The sequence below is a fragment of the Microcebus murinus genome, chromosome 3, assembly GCF_040939455.1.
Source record: "Microcebus murinus isolate Inina chromosome 3, M.murinus_Inina_mat1.0, whole genome shotgun sequence".
In the NCBI taxonomy this organism is placed as follows: Eukaryota; Metazoa; Chordata; class Mammalia; order Primates; family Cheirogaleidae; genus Microcebus; species Microcebus murinus.
Window position 1 is genome coordinate 35,498,399 of NC_134106.1, and position 24,266 is coordinate 35,522,664.

The 24,266-nt window shown below is 40.2% G+C and overlaps 1 protein-coding gene across 1 annotated transcript in view; it reads left to right on the forward strand.

Annotated features, from left to right (window-relative positions):
- Positions 1 to 21,109: 21,109 nt before the first annotated feature.
- Positions 21,110 to 24,266, forward strand: part of PLEKHH2 (pleckstrin homology, MyTH4 and FERM domain containing H2) — a 112,097-nt gene continuing 108,940 nt past the window's right edge. The window contains exon 1 of the mRNA XM_012756344.2: positions 21,110 to 21,238. The gene's annotated coding sequence lies outside the window, so the exon portion shown is untranslated. The remainder of the gene's footprint in view (positions 21,239 to 24,266) is intronic.

The following is a 24,266-nucleotide window of genomic DNA, read 5'->3' on the forward strand; positions in this document are numbered from 1 at the left end:
TGGCAGTGATGCTTATTTTACCACTGTGTGGCAGCAAACTACAGAATTATTTCCACTGTTTAATAAGGAGTTTGCCTAGAATGAGTATTCACAAATTGTAGTAATGGTTTTTCTAAGAGTGGATCACAGGGAGGCCTCACTGTCCATGCTGTGTTTCTGCACTGTTTGAATAATAACATATTTTTATGTGAAATATAGCACTGATGCAGAAAAGTACATGAAACATATTTATAAAGAGATTTTAGCTTTTTTTATCCAAAAGTATATGAGAATAACAGCTCAGTTGAAATAATATATTTCTTATGAAATATAACTGTCAAATAGAAAATTACTTCATGAAAATTGCTCATTATTATGTTTTTAAAATTCACCCAAGGCCAGGTGTGGTGGCTCAAGCCTGTAATCCCAGCACCTTGGGAGGCCAAGGTAGGAGGATCATGAGCTCAGGAATTTGACACCAGCCCGGGCAATATAGTGAGACCCCATCACTACAAAAAAAAAAACAAACAAACAAAAAAACAATTTAGCTTTAGCCAGGTGTGGTGGTACGCACCTGTAGTCCTAGCTATTTGAAAGGCTGAGGTAGGTGGATCTCCTGAGCCCACGTGTTCAAGGCTGAGCTATGATCGTGCCACTGCACTCCAGCCTGAGTGACAGAACAAAACCCTATCTATAGAAAAAGAAATCACATATTGTTGCCTATACTTTTTACATCCCTAAAACCCCCAAATATTTAAACTTTAAAAGAAAATTTAATAATAAGGAAAAATAGTTGTAGAATAATATGAACTGAAGATATTAGAACAGAAAAGTATATATACATTATGCTTACAACTTAATAAAAGTATAGATATTATGAACAAGGCTTGGAAAGAACATACTTGGAAAAGTATTAATAGTTTGTCAGGCTGGTAAGATTGTAAATTGTGAACTAAAAATCTTAAGCTATCCAGCTGACTCCTCTTGGCCAAGGGACCCCCAGAAATACCCTAAAGCTGAGTTGCTAGCCATAGGAAAAGAAGTCAGACACGCCTCATCGTGGCCCCCTCCCTTCTTGGAGATATCATTTGTAACTCATTAACAGGCCTAAGACCATACAAGACAATGCATAGACCACATCTGCAGGTCATCAATTTACTTAACAGATCTTTTGAGTCTGGGTATATGTCAGGTGTATGTCTGGCAGTGGCTTATCTCTAATTAACAGACTTAAAACATTCCAAACCTTTAGACAAAGCTACATTTTTTTAACTAATTACAAATCAATGAATCTTTAAACACACCTATAACCTGTAATCTCCCACTTCAAGATGTCCCACCTTTTTGGGCCAAACCATTGTACACCTTCCATGTATTGATTTGTGACTGTACATGTAATTCCTATCTCTTTGAAATGTATAAAACGAAGCTGTAACCCAACCATGGCGAGATCACTTGCTCAAGGCTTCTTGGACTTGGCTCTCCAGGCCATGGTCACACGTATTTGGTTAAGAATAAACCTCTTTAAATTATACAGAGCTTGGATTCTCTTCTGTTGACAAATGAATTTTTTTTTCTTCTTAAACTTTCATTAGGCTGAGCACGGTGGCTCACGCCTGTAATCCTAGCACTCTGGGAAGCCGAGGCAGGCAGATTGCTCAAGGTCAGGAGTTCAAAACCAACCTGAGCAAGAGTGAGACCCTGTCTATACTAAAAACAGAAAGAAATTAATTGGCCAATTAAAAATATATAGAAAAAAATTAGCCAGGAATGGTGGCCCATGTCTGTAGTCCCAGCTACTCGGGAGGCTGAGGCAGAAGGATCGCTTGAGCCCGGGAGTTTGAGGTTGCTGTGAGCTAGACTGATGCCACGGCACTCTAACTCAGGCAACAGAGTGCGTCTCTGTCTCAAAAAAAACAAAAAAACTTAATGCTGTAACACTGGTTTAATAAGCTTACCCTTTAAGGTCTGTTTTTATAGGTTGTAGAATTGCTAATTGGAACACCCCTAAATTACCACAAAGTTCCCATTTTTTACCCTGTGAATTATTTTACTGTCGTCTTAAAGAAAGGCAGAAGTTGTGTTAGGCATAGATAGAAATACATTAGGTTTGGCCTGAAGCTGCCTCCCTACATATTTTAAGTTTGGCATAAATGTTTCTCCATAGGTAGTAAGCTGTAATCTAACTTGATATGTAAACAGACTGTAACCTGCTCTTGTAAAAAGTAGCCAAATCTCACCAATCACAGGCAGGCAATTGTTCAAATCAGGTTCAGATAAGGCAAACTCCAATCCATCTGTTTTTGTACCTCACGTCTGTTTTCTACACATCACTTTGCTTTCTCTGTCCATAAATGTTATCTGACATAACATTTCACCTCTGTGGACAATCCTGGAAGAATATCTGCAAAATATGCCATTTGAGTTTATTTTAAAATACAGTTATCCCTTGGTATCTGTGGGGCATTGGTTCCAGGATCTCCTGGAGATACCAAAATCCATGGATGCTCAAATCCCTGATATAAATGGTGTATTATTTGCATATAACATGCACATCCAAAAACCTGCTTTAAATCAGAGGTTCCCAACCTATGGTAAGTTATATACTTATTTATATATTACAATGTAATAATAATAGAAATAAAGTGCACAATAAATATAGTGTGCTTCAATCACCCTGAAACCATCCTCCCCCCAAGTCTGTGGAAAAATTATCTTCCATGAAAATGGTCCCTGGTGCCAAAAAGGTTGAGGACCACTGCATTAAATCATCTCTAGATGACTTATAATACCTAATACAATTAATATAATGCAAATGCTCTGTACATAGTTGTCACACTGTATTGTTTAGAGAATAATGACAAGAAAAAAAGGTCTGTAAGTGTTCACTACAGACACAACTATCCATTCTTTAATAATATTTTTAATCTGTGGTTGGTTGAATCCATGGACGCAGAACACACAAGATTTAGAGGGCCAACTGTTTTACAGAAAATATGCAAAAATAATACCTTCTTTTATTAGCTGAATGCTCTGTCCTAGTTAGCTATGTGGCAGCACACTAATTTCAGAGCCCACAGATAATATCTCCAACTTTGATAAGAATTGGCTTAGAACTAGGTGGGATTCTGCCTGCCAGACAGAGGAGGGACTTGAGCCAGGAGGGACCTGGGAAGACAGTAATAATAACAGCTATCACTAGGGGAGCACTTACCATGAGCCACACCCTCTTCTTAGCCCTTTGCAGACATCATCTCACTTAATTATTACACAAACCTATAGGCAGATTGTGGTCCCCATTTTGCAAATGAAAAAACTGATTTTTCTGGGGATTAAGGGAAAGGATTGAGTGAAAGAGACCCAAATATGAACCTTTACCATTGACTAATAAACTATTCAACCTGAGTCTCAATGTTTCATCTTTTAAAAAAATACTGTAAAAATACTTACTTTGCTATATTGATGTGAGAATTAAATGAGACAGCACAGGTAGAATGCCTATCATAGTTTCTGTAACATAATACATGATCTACAAATAGTCTCATTTTATTTTTCTCATTAACCTTTGACCCTAGACCACAAACCCTCTTGGTAGGCTGAATAAAGTTTTCCCAAAGATGTCTATGCGGTAATCCCAGAACCTGTGAAAATGTTACCTTACATGGTAAAAAGGACTTTGCAGATGTGATTAAGCTAAAGATTTTGAAATGAAAAGGTTATCCTGGATGGATTATCCAGGTGGGTCCAATATAATCACAAGGGTCGTTATGAAAGGGAGGGAGGAGGATCAAAGTCAGAAAAAGGGGATGTGATGATGGAAGCTGAGGTTGGGGTGATGTGCTCTGAAGGTGAAGAGGCCACAACCCAAGGAATGCAGGCAGCCTCTAGAAACTAGAACAGACACGGAAAGGATTCTCCCAGAAGGAACACAGCCCTGCTGACCCCTTGATTTTAGCCCTGTAAGATCCATTTGAGTATTCTGACCTCTAGAACAATAAATATGTGTTGTTTTAAGCCACTAGGTTTGTGGAATTTATTACAGCACCAGTAGGAAATTAATATACACCCTAAATGAAGAAGGAGGAGACCATGGACAATAGACTCCTCTCCTCCACCAACCCCAGTATCCAAGCCAGACTGACCTCAGAGTATTCATCTGGCTGCCTCCTCTCAGCCCATTAGTTCAGACACCTGAGACTGGGGAAACTAAATCTGTACAATACTTTGTGGGCCAGTTATGCTGGCATTTCTGGAGCTAGCCTTTATTCTCAGCCAGATACTGCGTGGGAATAGGGGAATTCAGGCAGAGAGGCGAGGACCATCTCATAGCAGTGTGAAAAACTCATGCAAACTCAGTACCTAGTCACGATCTCAGAGCATGCACAAGCAAGAAGTCACAAACTAAGGATTTGGGAAAGCAATACACCATGCTGTCTGCAGCCGGCATGCAGGAAACCTTTGTGCTGTTCTAGGAGGGGAATAAACTTCAGAAGTTGTCACAACTGGAGTCTGGCTTAGGCTGGAGTGAGTATATCACAAATCAGAGCCCCCTTAGAGACCACCACTCACACCAGCCCCTCACTCTGGGAGCTGTGAGAAGGGGCTGGGGACCGAGGCAATGTCCCTCCACCCACACAGGATTGATCTGGCCTCCCACCCACTATACTTGAAGCTCTCCTGGACTAGGGAGAACTTCAACCAGGCCCCTTCCCTCAACCTCAATAATTTTCACTTATTCCTCAAAACATACCTGTGAGGCATGCAGGGCTGGAATTCTTTCTTTTTTGACTAATTAAGAAATATGTTCAAATGGAGCAAGTGGCTATGTGCAGTAGCTGGTGATATAGTCCAGAGTCTTTCCATTATATTCCAGACTGTCCTTTTTATATGCAAATGAGGCCAAATGTGGCAGTGACACTTTCCTACAAAATGAAACGATGCCATAATTACAAGGGCTTGGGAATTAATGATGCTAAATGGGTAATTTGGGTTTAATGTTAAATCCTGGAGTAGGTGACCCAGGGCCAGAGAGGATCTCAAAGTGTCACCTCTGCCATCTAGTGGTCAAGTGGCAATATAACTGCAACAACTGGGTATTGATACTATCATCATATAAAAGTCATGGGTGACCCCAGGGTCGGGTGGATGATCTGAGTCTAGGCTTTCAATTTTAGGGCCTGAGATGACAAAATAAAATTTTAAATATACAAATAAAGGTCAGAAGTTTTCCACTATACCTCTGCTCAGGGTGAGGAACTGCACAGTTTACAATTGAAGAGCCCATTCATCCATTTGTCCAATAAATATTCATTAGGCACTATCTTAGGTCGGTTCCCCAGGAAACAGATTCTAGGCAGAGACTTGCTTGAGGCAGGGTTACTGGGAAGTACTCTTGAGGACAATACTTTAATACAGAAAGTTAAAAATATTTGGAGTGAAAACTGAATTCACTTTCTGCTGATACAAATTGAAAAAGAAAAATGCCATCCAGAAACAGTTCTAGAAAAACCTATGAAGCTTAACCAAACAGTGGGAGATTGTGTTGGCATCCAACCATAATGGAGCACGGTTCCCTGAGTGTCTACCCAAGAATAGGTAATGGGGTTTCCCCTGTATCCTGGGGCCTACAAATGTTCAAAGCTACTGGAAAAAAGGGCTGCCCGCAGGTGGTGTCATTCCTGGGGGTGTTGTTGGCCGCTAATCTCCCCAGATATAGCACCCAGGTGCAATAGGAAAGGCAGCTCCTTGGTACCTGCTTAGGTGGAGCCAGGGAAGTTTAGATGCTGATTCTAACATTGTCCATTTGGTGCCCCCAATCCAACCCTGTTGTCCCAGCCACTCCTTCCTCTACATCCCCTTTGTTCCTCTTCTGCCCCCACCTGTGGAATCTCTATTTCCTCTCAGAGAAGAGTACTCAGATCCTTGCATGTGATCCCCAGCCTGTTACTTATTGCAAGACTATGAACTCTATACCTTGAGCTCTTCAGGGCTTGATATTTGAAATGCATAAAGCTATTTCTCCAATATAAGTTTCAGAAAAATCATTTGGGACTTAAAAAGCCAAATATCACCTTTCTTGTCACCTGCTTTATCTGTGACATCCATTCTCTAAGGCAGGAGGGATGGACTTGCCCAGAGGTCTTGGGTGGGGCAGAGGACCACAATAGAGGTACCTGTTGACTATTCTAAAATCTCTATATTCAGAGCTTTGGTTACTTGGCTTCAAACAAACATCTCCATCTGATGTCCTGCCTCAAACTCCCAACTCTTTTTACATCCCTTCTTTCTTCCTAACTAGTTCCTCCTCCTGAATTTTCTACACAACTTGTGTCCTAAGCAAGCAAAAAAACTCTGGCAGTCTTTTCTTCCCTCAAACTCTCTCAAACTCCACTCCTTCCTGGACAATTAATCATCAAGTTCTGGATAGTTCCGTATTTGCTAACAGATCTGCCCCAATTCAAGACACTGTGAACAACCTCCTTGCAGGGTTTCTCAATCTCAGCACTATTGACATTTTGGACCAAATAACTCCTGTTGTGGGGGACTGTCTCGTGCATTGTACGATGTTTAGCAGCATTCCTGGCCACTACCCACTAGATGCCAGTAGCACTTCCCTGTCATTACAATTAAAAGATAACTCCAGCCCTGTACTGTGCTAAGCCACATTGGGACGCAAGACAAAAGAAAAAATATGCGCCCTTTATGCCCTTACCAAAATGTCCTCTTCTATTTTGAACCAAGTAGAAAAAGTTACGAAAAGTTCTACAACAACAATAATAGCAAAAAGACTGGATTCACTCTATATAAAATTTGAAGGGGAAAAAATATCCGTAAACAATTTCAGGGAAACTTTGAGGGCCCAGTGTGGGGAACCCTGAGCCACTGAACAGGTTTCACAAGCTGGGCTTGAACCCATGTTACCTAATCTGTTCACTCGCCTTTGTCAGTCCTCATAAATCTGCCTCATGGGGAATGTGATAGCCATGTGGACCTCAGGAACCTGATTGGAAACAACGGTCCCCATTGCACAATAACATGGGGTCTAAAACCAAGAAACAGCCCACCTTTATTGAAAACTTCGATTTTTTTTTTTAGAGGCGGGGGTCTCGCTATGTTGCCCAGGCTAGTCTCAAACTTCTGGCCTCAAACCATCCTTTCACCTGGGCCTCCCAATGTGCTAGGATTACAGGTGTGAGCCACTACATCTAGCCAAAATTTTGATATTTTGTTCATCATGGATTTTTGGTATTAATTTGGATTTTTAAAAAAATATTACATTAAGGCCAGGCGTGGTGGCTCATGCCTGTAATCCTAGTACTCTGGGAGGCTGAGGCGGGAGAGGGCAGGAGTTTGAGATCAGCCTGACCAAGAGTGAGACCTCCATTTCTACTAAAAATAGAAAAAAATAGCTGGCCACCTAAAAAATAGAAACAAACAAAAAAATTTAGCTGGGCATGGTGGCAAGCGCCTATAGTCCCAGCTACTTGGGAGGCTGAGGCCTCTCAAGATCACTTGAGCCCAGGAGTTTGGGGTTGCTGTGAGCTAGGCTGACACCACAGCACTCTAGCCTGGGCAACAGAGTGAGAGTCTGTCTCAAAAAAAAAAAAAATTACATTCAAATATTACTTGATTACTGATGGCTTTGGTGCTCTTTTACATTTTGTACCTAACATGAGTTCCTCGATTGCCTAACTCTGTTCCCTGCTGATTAGAGCAGTGGTCCTCAAACTTTGGTTTGTATCAGAATCACCTGGAGGGTTTGTTAAAATCTTGATTGATGGTCCCACTCTAAGAGTTTCTGATTCAGTAAGTCTGAGGTGAGGCTTGAGAATTGGCATTTCTTTTTTTTTTTTTTTCTTTTTTTTTAGAGACAGAGTTTCACTCTGTCACCCAGGCTGGAGTACAGTGGCATGATCGTAGCTTACTACAATCTTAAATTTCTGGGCTCAAGCAATCCTCTTGCCTCAGCCTCCTGAGTAGCTGGGATACAGGCATGCACCACACTCAGCTAATTTTTCTTTTTTTTTTGTAGAGACTTGGTGGCGATATGTTGCCCAGGCTTGTCAAGCAATCTTCCCATCTTGGCCTCCCAAAGTCCTGGGGTTATAGGCATGAGCTACCACGCCAGACAAAGGATTTGCCTTTCTCGTAAGTTCCCTGATGATACTGAAGTTGCTGGTGCAGGCACATTGCAAACACTGCTTTAGAGCCTTCCTTCACGTCATGCCAGTGCAAATGATTTTTTCTGAAATACAAGGCACTTCTCTGCTGAAAACTCTTCAAAACATCCCCATAGCCTAATGAATACGGTAGACGCTCCTTGTTGGCATACAATACCTCCCCTAGTGGAAGAACACATAATGCTCTAGTAATATGGCACTGGCTGAGTCTCACACATCTTTTAAGACCCAAATCAGCTGTTATTGCCTCTAGATGCCTTTCTTAAACCCCTAGGTTGGGCTAAGTGCCTATTCTTTATCCTCCCAGAGCATGCTGGGTATACCACTCTGTTAGCTTTTTTAACTTTGCATGGAAATGATCTGTTTAAATGAATGTCTACTTAATCAGATGACAGGATCCTGGAGGGATAGTAATATCTTTATTCCTCTAGTCCCTGTTACAGTATCTGGCCAACAGGTGCTCCAATAGCATTTAATGAACTGATCCAAATGCCATTTTGTTACAGTCTAATGAAAACACAGAGAAAAAGAATACAACCTTGACTGATAGCCAGAGATGTAAGTACATAGCTGTGCACACACAGCTGAGTTGCAAGAGTCTTGAGGTTTAAGAGCCTGGCAGCTTACTTTTCAATTGTCAATAGAAGTTTAATTCTTTTTTATGCAGAATCAATCCTTAGTGTGTTCTAGGTGAGCTCTGGATCCTATTGGTAGCAATATCCGTGTAAGCTATAAAAGAAAAGAGTTAAGAAAGAAAACTTGAAACATTGGTTAGAGAAAGTAAGAAATACAGTCAGAAAGAAATGCAGTGGTAGAATAGAATGATCTGGGATCACACGGGAAAAAAGAACCAGAGAAAAAATTCTTAGATTCAGAGGAAAAGCATTTTTTTCTCAAATAAAATGTAAATTTATAGGAAAAATTCTTTGATAATATCTATTATATTAAACATGTTTCAAGAAATCAGTTGGCTTTGTTGCTTAAGAATAGCTTCAAAGAATTATTTTATAATATAAAAGGATAACACAAAACTTCAAAGTATAGAGAGTCCATATGATTCAGTTTAAGTAAAATTTGTTTGGACAGTTGGCTCTTGATGTCATGGAAAAGGGATGGCAAAAATGAAATTCACAGGAAAGAGTGATCTACAGTCTGCCAGGGAAAATGTTAGATGTCTTATGGGACAAAGTAAACCAAAATTCTGGCATAAAAGTATTGTCCATCAATCTCAAAGGAAGCTACAGGGCACTAGCTTCAAATTCCAATAATTTCTCTGACAAAAATGTATTTGTAGTATATTTCCAAAATACTGATTTCTATCTTACATCTGTGATATTTCCCACATCTTTTTTAATTCATTCATTTTTGTTAGAGAAATTTGAACATCACCGACCTCATTTGAAAGTATGACTGTATGTTTATGGAATAACACTGCAGTGGATACAGGGCTCCTCCTTCAAGGAAGGACTTGCTGCTGTGGCTGCTGGGAATGTGGTGACCAGATAGCCTTCAGCTGTCACTCCCATCAGGAGTCTGGAAACTGTTGACACGCACAAGCACATGCCCTTCCTGGGAAGCCTACATCCACCTGCTGATGGGTATAAAGGCCTGGCTATTTCAGGTCATTGTGGGACAACTCTGACTGGGGTCATATGTACTTAAGGACTCCCCCCAAAGACATTGGATGAGGGTTTGAGGAGCCTACTTTATGGTTTTCTCGTAATCCTACACCCTCCCCTTCCCTTCACAGGAGGTGGTCCCTAAGTATCGTACAGCTTCTGCTGTATCGTACAGGTCCCATCTCAGCTTCTGCTTCCACAGAACTAGTAGGAGAGAAATATTAACAAATTTATGGGATAATGGTCACTTGTGGCTCTTTACCTCCTTTATGAATCCAGCAAGAGCTAGAATATGGATGGATATAAATAGATATACATATATCCTATATCTGTATCCACACCCATCATCTCGTGTCTGTATCTCTATTAGTGTTGACTCTGCAAACATATGGCATATGGCACTGTACTTTTTTTAGTTGTGCAGCTAATTTCTTTCTTTCTTTCTTTCTTTCTTTTTTTTTTTTTTTTGGTAGAGACAGGGTCTTGCTCTTGCTCAGGTTGGTCTCGAACTCCTGACTTCAAGCCATCCTCCTGCCTTGGCCTCCCAGAGTGCTAGGATTACAGGCGTGAGGCACCACGGCTACCCACTGTCCTTTTCTTGATGCAGGAAAATCTTGGGATGTTTCCAGTCTTCTCCAGTGATAGAATCAGGAAATTTTGTTCAGAAGCAGAATTAATAATTCACTCATTGAATAAACATTTAGTGAGTGTCTATACTATGCTAGGCTCTTGGGTTCCTAGTGTCTAAGGATTCAAAATATATGACATATTTTCTGTCCTCTAAGGAATTCTATATGATGTTGAAGAAAAACATTGCTAAGGGCTATAATAGAGGAAAGTACTGATTATAGTGAAGGTACAAAGAAGGAAGTGATTACTTTGGCTTATAGACATCAAGAGAAGCCACACAGTAAAGGATTTTTCAGGATATAGAAGTGATTAAGCAGTAAACAGGGTGACATTCTAGCCATTCCCAGCAGAGGGAACAACATACGGGAAGATTGAACACTGGAAACAAATCAGTACTTTGGGGGAGGGGTGAGCCTTTAGGTTTGGCAACATTCTCTTGCTGCTCAGCCTCTCCATAGATTTCTCTTTGCATGAAACATTCTTGACTCTCTCCTAATGTTTTACCTAGATTAACTTTTGTCCTTCATTCCTTTGTTAGGACATTGCTTCCTCCAGGAATTCTACCTTGATTCCCTGAAGACTGGGCTAGATGAATCTGCTATATGGTCCCACAGTGTATAGTATTTCTACCTGTCACAGCATTTATCACACTGGGCTTTAATTGACAATGTATTTGTCAATGTTTTCCTCTAACTAAACCAATACCTCCTTGAAGGTAGGAGTTAGTCACTGTTGAGCACCAGATGTCAACATAGTGTTTGAAAGATCAAAGGTACTGGCGTTTTTATTATTATTATTATTTTTTTTTTTTTTTGAGACAGAGTCTCACTTTGTTGCCCAGGCTAGAGTGAGTGCCGTGGCGTCAGCCTGGCTCACAGCAACCTCAATCTCCAGGGCTCAGCGATCCTACTGCCTCAGCCTCCCGAGTAGCTGGGACTACAGGCATGCGCCACCATGCCCGGCTAATTTTTTGTATATATATTTTTAGTCGGTCAATTAATTTATTTCTATTTTTGGTAGAGACGGGGTCTCGCTCAGGCTGGTTTCGAACTCCTGACCTTGAGCAATCCGCCCGCATCGGCCTCCCAAAGCGCTAGGATTACAGGCGTGAGCCACCACGCCCGGCCTATTATTATTATTTTTATAAAAATTTAAAATTAGTTGTCTGGCTAATTTCTTTCTATTTTTAGTAGAGATGGGAGTCTCGCTCTTGCTCAGGCTGGTCTCTAACTCCTGACCTCAAGCGATTCTCCCACCTTGGCCTCCCAGAGTGCTAGGATTACAGGTGTGAGCCACCTCGCCCAGCTGGTATTATTCATTGAATGAATGAATGCTGCCAAGTGCAAAGGAGTTAGGAAAGCCTATTTTATTTATTTAATAAACATTTATTCAGTACTAATATGTGCTGGACATTTCTAGGCACTGAAGATTATAGGAAAAAACAAAACAAAGAACCTCATGGAACTTACATTCTAGGGGGGAAAGACAGACAATAAGCAAGCTGCTATAAAGAAATATAAAGCAGGATGGGCGAGAAGATTCCTATTTCATATAGAATGATCAGGGAAGACCTCACTCATAAGGTTATATTTGAGCCAAGACCGAAGGAATTTAGGGAATGAGCTATAAATATTTGACAAATAGGATACACATTGGAAACATCATCAGCAATACTTCTTAAAATTGCCACACCAATACCAATCTTGGTTCCGTATTGCGGCTAATTTCACTCTGCTATTGTGGGTAATGTCATGAAAAATTTTTGTTAAACTCTCACTTTTATTTTGGCTATCTCTTTAGGTACTAACAAAACATCTCAAGGTTCTTTTTGGTTTTTTTTTTTTTTGGTTTTTTTTTGAGACAGAGTCTCACTTTGCCCATGCTAGAGTGCTGTGGAGTCAGCCTAGCTCACAGCAACCTCAAACTCCTGGGCTCAAGCGATCCTTTTGCCTCAGCCTCCTGAGTAGCTGGGACTACAGGCATGTGCCACCATGCCTGGCTAATTTTTTCTATATATTTTTAGTTGGCCAATTGATTTCTTTCTATTTTTAGTAGAGATGGGGGCCTCACTCTTGCTCAGGCTGGTCTCAGAACTCTTGACCTTGAGTAATCCTCTAGCCTCAGCCTCCCAGAGTGCTAGGATTACAGGCACGAGCCACCACTCCTGGCCAACGTTCTTTAATTCACTGTCTATCTTATAAAGGTTCTTTCCTTCAGTGGTCAGGAAATCTCTTTGTTTCTAAAGTATTTTGAAGTCATGCAGTAACCCAAATAATAGCTACTTTAGCTGCAAGGTCTGGGCAAGAACAATTAATATGGCCATCTGAATTGATTTAATTTCTGTGAGAAGCTTAAATTTCAAGGGTAATTCAAGTCTGTGATAGTCTGCTTGGCAATTTTTAGTTTTTGTTTTTAACTATGAACCATCACAATATTGAATCAGGAATACTCAAGGGAGTCTCTAGAAGGAATGTAAAGGAAAGGAAAGTTCCCTGAGGGGAGTTAAGTAAGCATGGAGTTCATTTTTCAAGTAAAGGAAGAAAGGTGGCTGGGTTAGTGTTGCAGTAATATGGGAGGACAAACAATAATTTTTTTTTTTTTTTGAGACAGTGTCTCTCTCTGTTGTCCAGGCTAGAGTGCAGTGTCATCATCATAACTCACAGCAACCTCAAACTGCTGGGTTCAAGCAATCCTTCTGCCTCAGCCTCCTGAGTAGCTGGGACTACAGGCACGTGCCACCATACTCTGTTAATTTTTCTGTTTTTGTAGAGATGAGGTCTCACTCTTGTTCCAGCTGGTCTGGAACGCCTAGCCTCAAGCAATCCTCCCATTTTGACCTCCAAAAGTGCTAGGATTATAGACATAAGCTACCGCACCCAGCCCCCTTTTTTAAAACTCAGAAAACAATCATGGAAAGATATTTGTATTAACACATTTTACCTAAGTATAATTTACTGAACAAGATAAGCTCTTTTTTTTATCACCAGATTTTTTTACCCTAAGTTTTGTAAACAAAAACTCTTATACAAGTTTTTAATTAGTTAAACTCTGAAGAATTTTAGACACACAAAATTATTCCTATTTTCTGTTCTGTTTATAGGCATCTTAATGTTAGGTTGGTCTGTGTGGATGTTCCCTGGTACCCTGGTTCCTAGTGTCAAGAATGAGTACTGGCTGAGGCGGGCGGATTGCTCAAGGTCCGGAGTTTGAAACCAGCCTGAGCAAGAGTGAGACCCCCGTCTCTACTATAAATAGAAAGAAATTAATTGGCCAACTAAAAATATATAGGGGGGGGAAATGGGCATTTATTGAAACCTTAAAATCTGTACCCCCATAATATGCCGAAATAAAAAAAATAATAATAACAAATTGCATTTGATTTCAAAATAAAAATAAAAAAATAAAAATAAAAAAAAATAAAAATATATAGAAAAAGTAGCCGGGCATGGTGTCACATGCCTGTAGTCCCAGCTACTTGGGAGGCTGAGGCCGAAGGATTGCTTGAGCCCAGGAGTTTGAGATTGCTGTGACCTAGCCTGACGCCACGGCACTCACCCTACCCTGGGCAACAAGGGAGACTCTGTCTCAAAAAAAAAAAAAGAATGAGTACTGGTACCTAGTTGAGCCCATGACAGAGCAAGTGATCACAAACACAGAGCAACTTAATATCATACAGTTTGTCACATACGAGAAAGAGTGAAAGTAGAGGAAGCTACCCAAAAGGAAAATATGTTCCAGAGAGAGTGGAATAGGCCAGTATCCAGAATTGGAGAAAGACGCTGGAGGCTGAGCACATGTTGCCTTTTATAAGCCCACTACTTTGTCCTCTTTCCCCTGGCAGGGTTGGTTGTTGTTTCCTTTTGGGGTGATTGACAGGTTGGTGTTATATAACAGATCACATGACAGGTTATATAACAGGGTAGGTTATATAAGTTTCCCTTCCTGCACATGCATCTTTTCTAGAATTTTCCACAAAACTCTATCCATGTTATGCTAATTAGATGGTAATTGGCTCTAAGTCAGTTAAAGGTTACTAGGAACTTTTTATCATGTATGTTCCTACCAGGGAACAGTTCCTAGTTGAAATTTGGTTCCTAGCTACAATTCACTCTCTGCCACTCTCCGCCACTAGCCACCTCCTTGCCACCTGTTTACCCTCCACCAGACCTAATATAACAGGCATAAAAGTATCTTAACAGTTTTATTATTCTGAATTTGGGTACTGAATTTAGGAAAGGCAACATCAAGAATGGTTAAAAGGAGACAAGGTCTAAGTCATAAATATCTAAAGACAAACCAGTTTGCGGCAAAACTGTAAAAACACATAGCAATAAACAACAAGGGTTACTAAGAACTTAACTTTTTCTTCCAAAAATAAAGACTCTCAAAAAATAATTTAAGACTATACAAAGTAGCACCAAGAGTTAACAGAATAATTTGGTGACCTCTACTGATCTGTACTTAAAAGAACATTCATTTTACAGGAAAAAAGATCTAAATTCTAATTTTACTCCTTTTGTATATTATGCATGTAGCAATATGCAGTAAAGGACTTATTGATGTACTTTTATATGTGTGCATGTAGCATCTATAAAAGACATATAAATAGATACTAAATTGAAGCCTTTATAATTTTAGAATATAATTAACAGCAATACAGTAAGTAAAACATTGTATATATCATATTAAATTTACCATCTGAAAAAATTGTAACTTAAACAGAAAATCATAACCATTGTCTTGTATATATCTGTATTTTTAAGAATATACAGAATATATCTGTATTTGTATATATCTGTATTTTTAATACTGTATATTACAGTATTATAACCTTTATAATTAAATATTTGTATTAATTATCACATTTAACAAAAATAACGAACTTTTCTCTAGACACAGACGAAAATAAGAGAATTGAAAGCCAAAATCTGTTTAGCTATTTTCTCCTTGATACTTATTCAATATAATTTTATTTTATTTTATTTTATTTTTAGAGATGCGGTCTTGCTCTGTTGCCCCACACTAGAGCGCAGTGACACAATCATAGCTCACTGCAGCCTAAAACTCCTTAGTTCAAGTGACCCTCCTGCCTTAGCCTCCCAAGAACCTGGGACCACAGGTACACACCACAACGCCTAGCTTAATTTTAACATATTTGAGGAGGCAAATATAATTAACTAAAAATATAGATATTGATAATATCCAGAATATTTGCATATTTTGTTAACCTATTTTCAATTTAAGCAGTAAGGATTACTTAAAATTATGTTTAGTGACCAGGGTTCTATAATGTTTCTCTTTTAGAAACTATGCACACAAACATTATTTATTAATTAACTTCATCATTTGTCTAAGGTTTTAGAGTTAAAGATCTGGAAATTACAATTTAGCTAACACATAAGTCTTTACGATTTGTAAAACTGTAAGAATTTTATAAAATTAAACCCTTTTAAATAGGCAGCCATTATCATGCCATTTATTTGAATACAGTTTTATAGTAATACATTTAATTTTCTACTTAAAGCAAGTTAAGGAAACAGTGGTAATTTATTTAATTCATAAAATCAGTATAGGAAATTTAAGAAGCATAAATCACAAGAAATTTGACCTTGGTCTTAAATGAACCAAACTATTGTGTTGATATTATTTTTATATGGTAAACTAATTTTTACAGACTCAATCATGACAAAATATCTTCTTTCATCTTAGAATTAAAGCCTTTTCTTCTTATCTCCTAGCTGTTATGTAGGCTATTATGGAAATATACTTTTTAGGATCAAAAAGAAGAAACACAGTTTAATAACTTTTTTCTTTCTTTTAGATAGTTCTGACTGCTTATCTAGACTATATTCCTGGAGTGAGGACACAACTGAATGCTTTTTAAAAATTAATTAATCTTTAAAGTATCCCAAGAGAAGAAAAATGAGAGAAAAAAGAATAGAAAAAAATGTGAGGGAGCCAGCTTCAGAAAAACATGAAATTGTTTTTGTAAAAAGCTAATTATGTTCCCTCTGAAAGAAGAAAGTTTAGATATAAAAAAAATAATTTCTACATATATTTACACAAAAGAGAATGGCATGCACTTGGTTTTGACATAACTTGAGTCCTAGATAATTTTATTAAGCCATGCCATTAAAATGTCAGGTCTTATTAATTCCCAAAGTACAAAAACAAAGCAGGGGATGTTTCCTAAGTTAAACAAAATTTTCTCTCTTTTAGGCAAACAAGACAAACAATCCACTCATGAGGGTGCCTTCATTCTTTTGTTCTGAGATACTGTTTGTATCAAAATTTCCCCCAAATGCCTACTGCATTCCTAATTTTTCCTGGTAAAGTCATGCCAGTTAGAAATTTAAGTGTACAAGTTAGCACATAAAGAGAAAACATTAAGGAGGCAGGTGTTAGCTTGGAAGAGCCACGGTGTCATGTTGAGAAAGCGCCATGAGAATTGAATAGTCTGTAAGGATAGTGCCTGTCTAACTTTGTGTTTCTGGAACTTGGCCAAAGGCCAGCTGTTGCTAATCCACAGCTGGACAAAAATCTCCCAGTTCAGTGCAGATGAAAATTAAACAGCAGCTCTCAGGGAAACAAAGACAAAGACTGAGGGAGTTATCCTTATAAGGCTTGTAAAAGCGACCCAAGGAAAAGTTGATTGAAACTTTTCAAGCTGATCAGTGGAGACCTTTGAACTCCTTAGCCCTTGAATTTCTGAATTTCATGTGTGGTTGGATTAAAGAACTAGACACTTCTTCCGTGGTGCTTATCTACTTCCCTTATCTCTGCACCCTTGAACCCCTCTGTCCTTGGTCCAAGTATGCCAAATGTGGCCGAATGGTTATATGCCAAATGGTTATGTAGAATGTATCATTCTACAATGTAAAATAATCTCTCCTCTATGTAGATTATTTGAAGTATATACCTAAACCCAGACCTTTCCCTACAACTCAGCCTGACTGATTTCCTGCTCACTGTCTCCTGGATGTTTTGCTGGCACACCAAGTTGTACTCAGCACCTCCAAGCCAGACATCATTCTTCTTCCCCTTAACTAGCTCCTTCTTCTCCTTCCTTCCCTACTTTGGTTAATGGCACCATCATTTCCCAATTACACAGACATAAAACATCCTAGACTCTCCTGTTTCCCCCTTCTAATCAGTTGTCAGACCCTATAGATTCAATTTTTTGAAAGCAGTTGAGATGTACTAGTTCTCCCCTACTTACAATGGTTCAGCTTATGATTTTTTAAATTTATTATGCCATGAAAGCAATACATATTTAGTAGAAACTGTAGTTTGAATTTTGATTCACAATTCTTTATAATAACTTTATTATAAAATAGGCTTTCTATTAGATGATTTTGCCCAGCTGTAGGCTAACATAATTGTTCTGAGTCCATTTAAGGTAGGTGAGACTAAGCTATGATGTTTGGCAGGTTAAGGGCATTAAATGCATTTTTGACTTATGATATTTTCAACTTAGGATAGGCTTATTGGGATGTAATCTCATCGTAAGTTGAGGAGCATCTGTGGTATACAGTAGTGGTTACTATGGAGCCAGAATTCCTGGTTCCACTACTTAATCTCTGTGTATCTTGGGCCAGTTGTGTGACATGGCTGGACTGCGGTTGTCCTATCTGTCAGATGGAAATAATAATTGTACCTTACCATAGTTTGGATGTTTGTCCCCCAAACCTCATGTTGATATTTGATCCCCAATGTTGGAGGTAGGGCCTAATGAGAGGTGCTTCAGTCATGGGGGCAGTTTCCTCATGAATGGCTTGGTGCTGTCCACACAATAGGGAATGAGTTCTCCCTCTATTATTTCCCCTGAAAACTGGTTGTTTATAAGAGTCTGGCACTTCCCTCCATTCTCGTGCTTCCTCTCTTGCCATGTGATCTGCACACACTGGCTCCTCTTAACCCTCTACCATGAGTGGAAGCTTCTTGAGGCCCTCATTAGAAGCAGACATTGACACTATGCTTCTTGTACAGCCTGCAGAACTGTGAGACAAATAAACCTCTTTTCTTTAAAAATTACCCAGCCTCATGTATTCCTTTATAGCAATGCAAATGAACTAAGACATACCTATATGACAGGGTTGTCATGACATTATGTATGCTAATGCACTTGGAATAGTGCTCAATGTGTTGTGTCTCCCTGACAGTTTACCATTTCTATTTCACCCAAAATCTTTTAATGCCCACCACATCCTCCAGGTCATTATCAGCATGAGCATCCTAGTTCAGATCTGTATTGAAGTACTTCCTTAGCCTCCTAATTTTTCCCCCTTCTCCTAGCTATCCTCCCCACCACGCTAGATAGTGCTTCCTAAAGCATAGCTTTGGTCACCTATTGCTTCTCTCCATCACCACCACTACCAGTCTGACACCATCTTTCCCCAGGATGACTGAAATAGTTCCTTAACTGGTTTATTTGAATCTACTTTGCTCTTTTTAAACCCCCTCTCTACATTCTTGCCACATCTGATTTTTTTGTCATGTCCCTGTTTAAAACACTTCAGTGGGTTCCCAGTGCTCTTGGAATCATATAGTCACAGCTTTGCTACTTAAAGTGCATCCCTGGAGCTTGTTAGAAATGTGAAAACTTGGTCTCCATCCCAGACCTACTGAGTCTGAACCTGCATGTTTTTTGTTTTTTTTTTTAGACAGGGTCTCTCTCTGTTGCCCCAGTTAGAATGCCGTGGTGTCAGCCTAGCTCACTGCAACTTCAAACTCCTGGGTTCAAGCAATCCCCCTGCCTCAGCCTCCCGAGTAGCTGGGACTACAGGCATGCGCCACCATGCCCGGCTAATTTTTTTCTATATATTTTTAGTTGTCCAAGGTTTATCTGTGTTGTTGCATGTTTCAGTACTTCATTTCTTTTTATTGCTGAATAATATTCCATTGTACCATGTATTTTTCTTAGCATAGGCAGAAACAGGATGCTGTCCCACTGTATTCTCCATAGTCAAACAAATTCAGCTTGTCATGTTTCTGGCAAAAGGTGACAGTACATAAATGTTGGCTGAGCCTTACAAGGGTGGCAGCCGTGTTTAGAAAGCCGCTTTTCATGAGTGACTCTATTCACTCAGTTCTGTTAGTCTATTTAGTATTTCTGACTCACAAACAGAAGTGATTCTATTTTGGCATTCTGTCTCTCTTTCTCCTGCTTGGTCTCTACTGACTTACTGTGTTAAATTATGCAAGTTACTCAAACTCTGTTTATTTAACTCCTGCGTGCTCTGTAAAGTAAGCCCAGTCCAGCCTGCTTGTTTGCCAAAGCTGTTTGGAGACAATTTTTCATATGATATGCATCATCAGCTCCCACAGAAGGCAAAAGGAATTCAATGTGTGGGGGTAGTCTGGGATCCCGTCCAAAATTAGTGCTCATCTGGAAAAAATATGGAAGCCTCATACTTTCTAGCTGGCCTTTTAGTCATATTCACTTACTGCCTTTCCTCTAAGGAACTTCGTAAATCTTTATCTCCTTTGTGTATTTTCTATGTAAGCTGCAATAAAGCTTAAAAAACAAAATGATTCCAGTGGGAAAACCTTCTGATACCCTCTCTTGGCCAACTGTGAGCCAAAGAGAGTAATTTGTCTGGCCTGGCTTTATGACCTGGGGAAAGATTACCCATAACACTCAGAATTCTCTTTTTTATTTTACCCTGAGACCAACCTCTCCAGTCCCCAGCTTGGGATGTAAAATTCAACTGGGTATAAATTTTCATTTATTTATTTATGCAACATGCTCTGTACTTTCAAAGTCCTCACAGTCAAACAGAAAGATAAGGGGCAGTGCATAGACAGAAGGACCTAAATGCCAAGAGGGGCAAAAACCTAGATGCTGAGGGAGCAGAAACAAGAGATTTCTGCTAGGTGGGGCGACAGACATGGTTACATGAGCATTATTTTGAGCTGTGTCTTAGAGGATGATTAGATCTCTTTCTTGTTCTCTCTCTCTCTCTCTTTTCTTCCTTTCTTTCTCTCTCTCTCTCTCTCTTTCTTTCTTTCCTTTTTCTTTCTTTCTTAGATGGGGTCTCGCTCTGTCACCCAGGCTGGAGTGCAGTGGCACGATCATAGCCCACTGCAGCCTCAAACTCCCGGGCTCAAGCCATCCTCCTGAGTTCGGACTCCTGAGTACCTGGGACCACAGGTGTGGGCCACCACAACTGGCTGATAGTTAGAACTTTTAAAATATGGAATGGGAAACAGCATGTAAACGTTCCCAGTGGACTTCCTTGGGGTGAGGAGGTGCACAGCAGCAGTCTCAGGTGTGTGAAGGGCAACTGTGAGAAATAAACCTGAAAAAGTAGGACGGGGGCCTTGAATGCCAGACTAAGGAATCTGTTCTTGATAATTTAAGCAAAAGGAAGCCAATGATGGTCTTTGGCACAATGTACATTAAAATTGTTCTTAAGGACCATTAACCTGGCAAGAGGATGAAGAGTGGATTGGCAAGAGGAGAAACTTCAGGCTGGGACACCAAGCAAGACTGAGTCCAGGCAGAGGGAATTGCATGGAGGTGACCTAAGGCGACAACTAGCCTGAACTCCAAGTGTGGGGAAGGCTATTGGTTGACCACTACAGGACAGAACGCCCTCCTGGGCCAAACTGGGAGGAGCCAAAGTTATAGCCACACCCACCGTGACGCCTCGTGGCCGTCTGCATCCCCGATTGGCTACTCTGGCCGCCAGTCCCAGGAGGAGGAGGAGGTATCCTGCCCCCGCCTGCTGCGGGCTAGTCCGAGGCGGGCGCGGGCTGAGAGCCCGGGATCCCCGGGACCAGGCGCTGCCAAGACGTTGCGCGCTGCCACCGGGGCCCGCAGCTGAGGTAGGCAGGTGGGAAGGGCCTGGAGCCGAGAGGCGACCCCAGCGTCTCCGCTACCCCGCGATCCCCGGCCCCGCGAGAGCGCTCCATCCTTGGGGGCTCGCCGAGTCGAGGATGGGGGCGCCGGCGGCAGTCCGCGGGCGTGGATAGGGGCTGGAGCTGGCTGGCTCGGGACTCAGCTCTGCGTCTGCCCCGCAGCCCGGGCTCTGCCTCCAGGTCTGGGTCTTGCCTGGAGGGGTGGGCTGGGGCCGTGGCTTGTAGCCCCAACCTCCCCGGGCTCCCGTGACATTTGTTTGAAAACACGGGGCCCGGGCTGCTGGCCGCGGGCGGTCCTGGGGGGCTCAGCAAGGCAGCCCCGCGTCCCCGCGCCGAGTGCCCACGCAGTGAGGGCCGCTGCGGCTCGGCCTCCGCTTTTGGGGAGACCCAGTGTGATCTCCGGGGCGAAACTTCTCAAAACTTCGAAGAACTATTTTCTACACCTCGAGTTGCCGGGACAGCAGAGTGTCTTAAGGTGACCTACCTTGAACTACGCTGTCCCTGAAGTTTGTAGACCCCTTTTAAAAAGACGATGCACTTCAGCCCGTAGAATCTGATGTGCGAAAGACTGGAAAGAGAAGTTGGACCATTTACGTTGGAAAAGCTGTAGTGCTGGGCTGTCCGCGGGTCACTGCTTTCTTTGTGCAAACGCCAGTCTTTGCAAGCCTGGACCGCACAGCGGTGTGTGTCCCCGAGGAGTGTGGAGCGTGCAGTGAGGAGCAAGGCTGTTCTGGGCAGTGCCTCCGAAGGGCAGGCGTTGCCCAAGTGGGGCTAGGTGGTGGTCAGAAGGTTCCTTAAACAAGGCAAGTCTCAGTCTGGTCAAGCAAGACATCTTTTCTGCATTAGAAAACACACACACACGCACACGCACGCACTTACTTGGCCCAGTTAAGCTGTCCCTTAAGAGGAGGGAAGTAAAGAATAGAGAGGCTAACCCTGATCTTCAAAACGGTAAGCCTAAGTAGAAGAACTCTTTCATTTCTTTTCCTTTCCTTTTTGGGATTGGGAAGAGAAACAGGAAGTCAGAGATTCAAAGAAAAGAGCATTCACCCCACAATTGTAAACAGTTCATTTTGTGTCAGTAAATATTTCCAAAAGTCCCTGGGGATATTTGGAAGACTAGGACTTTTCCCCCTGCAGTGAAGATAGATTACTTTCAAGTTCAAAATCTAAATATGATATTTAGCAATTGGTTATAGCTCTCAAAGCTATATAGTTCTATAACATCAGTGGTAATGGAAAAGGATGGAGGATGTTGTTCAAAATTAGAATTCCTAACTGCTCAAGATGGTGCACTAACACAACAGTTACTTTATACATATTAACTGACTGAAATTACAGAATGAAATGAGAGAATCAGGTGTCTAGACTTTAGTGCAGACCATTATCCAACCAATCTGAAGTTTTGAATTTTTTTAATATAACCTACTAATGAGAAATGCAGACACTGAATGCTGATTTAATAATATTCGTCACTATAAAATATATAATTAACTAAAGAAATGCATAGAAATGTTTAACTTTGACTTTATTTATTGCATCATTTTCATAGCAAAGTGTTCTAGGTAAGATATATCTATGACACTTTGCATATTTGAGGTTAATAGTTACCTCTCACTTATTTGAGTTAATGGTGAAATTCTTGGCAGGCATAACCACAAATAATGGATCATTAAATTCGTAAATGTGATTCTAGTATACATCTATTTAAACTGCTACTTTTTCTTTACTCATTTGTAAATAAATGATCTTTTTTTATTGAGCTATAAGTTACAAACTATAAAATTTATCCTTTTAAAGTATACTGTTCCGTGGGTTTTGGTATATTCACAAAGTCATACAACCATCACCACTAATTCTAGAATATTTTCATCACCCCATAAAGAAACCCCATACCCGTTAGTAGTCAGTCCCCATTGTCCTCTCCTCAGAGCCTTTGGCAACCACTAACCTACTTTTTGTTTCTTTGAATCTGCCTGTTCTGGACATTTCATATAAATGGAATCCTATGATATGTGGCCTTTTATGTCTGGCATTTTTCATTTAGCATAATGTTTTCAAGGTTCACTTATTGCTATAACATGTATTAGTACTTTATTCCTTTTCTCTGGCTGAATAATATTCCTTATATAGATATATTGCATTTTGTTGATCCATTCATCTGATGGTGGACATGGATTGTTTCTACTTTCTTGGCTATCATGAATAAAGGTGCTGTGAACATTTGTGTACAAGTTTTGGTGTGGACATGTATTCTATTTCCTTGGTTATATATTTAACATTGGAGCTGCCAGGTCGTATGGTAACTTTATGTTTAAGCTTTTAAGGATCTGCCAAACTGTTTACAAAGCAACTGTACCATTTTTACATTTCCACCAGCAATGTATGAGGGTTCTAATTTCTCCACATCATCACTAACACTTGTTATGATTATGTATTCTTCATTTCATTATAACCATCCTATTTGATGTGAAGTGGGATGTCATTGTGACTTTGATTTGCATTTTCCCTGATAGCTAATGATATTGAGCATCTTTTCTTGTGCTTATTGGCCATTCATATATCTTCTTTGGATACTTTGCCCATTTTTTAATTGGGTTGTCTTTTTATTATTTAGTTATAAGGGTTCTTTATATATTCTAGACACAAGTCCCTTAGATATATGAGTTGCAGATATTTTTTCCCATTCTGTGGGTTATCTTTGTACTGTGTTGATAGTGTCCTTTGAAACACAATTTTTTTTTAAATTTTAATGAAGTCAGATTTATCTATATTTTCTTTGATTACTTAAGCTTTATGTGTCATATCTAAGAAACTGTTACCTAATCCAAGATTATTAAAATGTGTACCTTTTTCCTCTAAGGGTTTTGGAGCTTTAGCTCTTATAAGTAGGTTTTTGATCCATTTCGTGTTCATTTGTTTATATGATATGAGATGTGGGTCCAAATTCATTCTTTTGCATGTAGATATCCACTTGTCCCAACATCATTCGCTG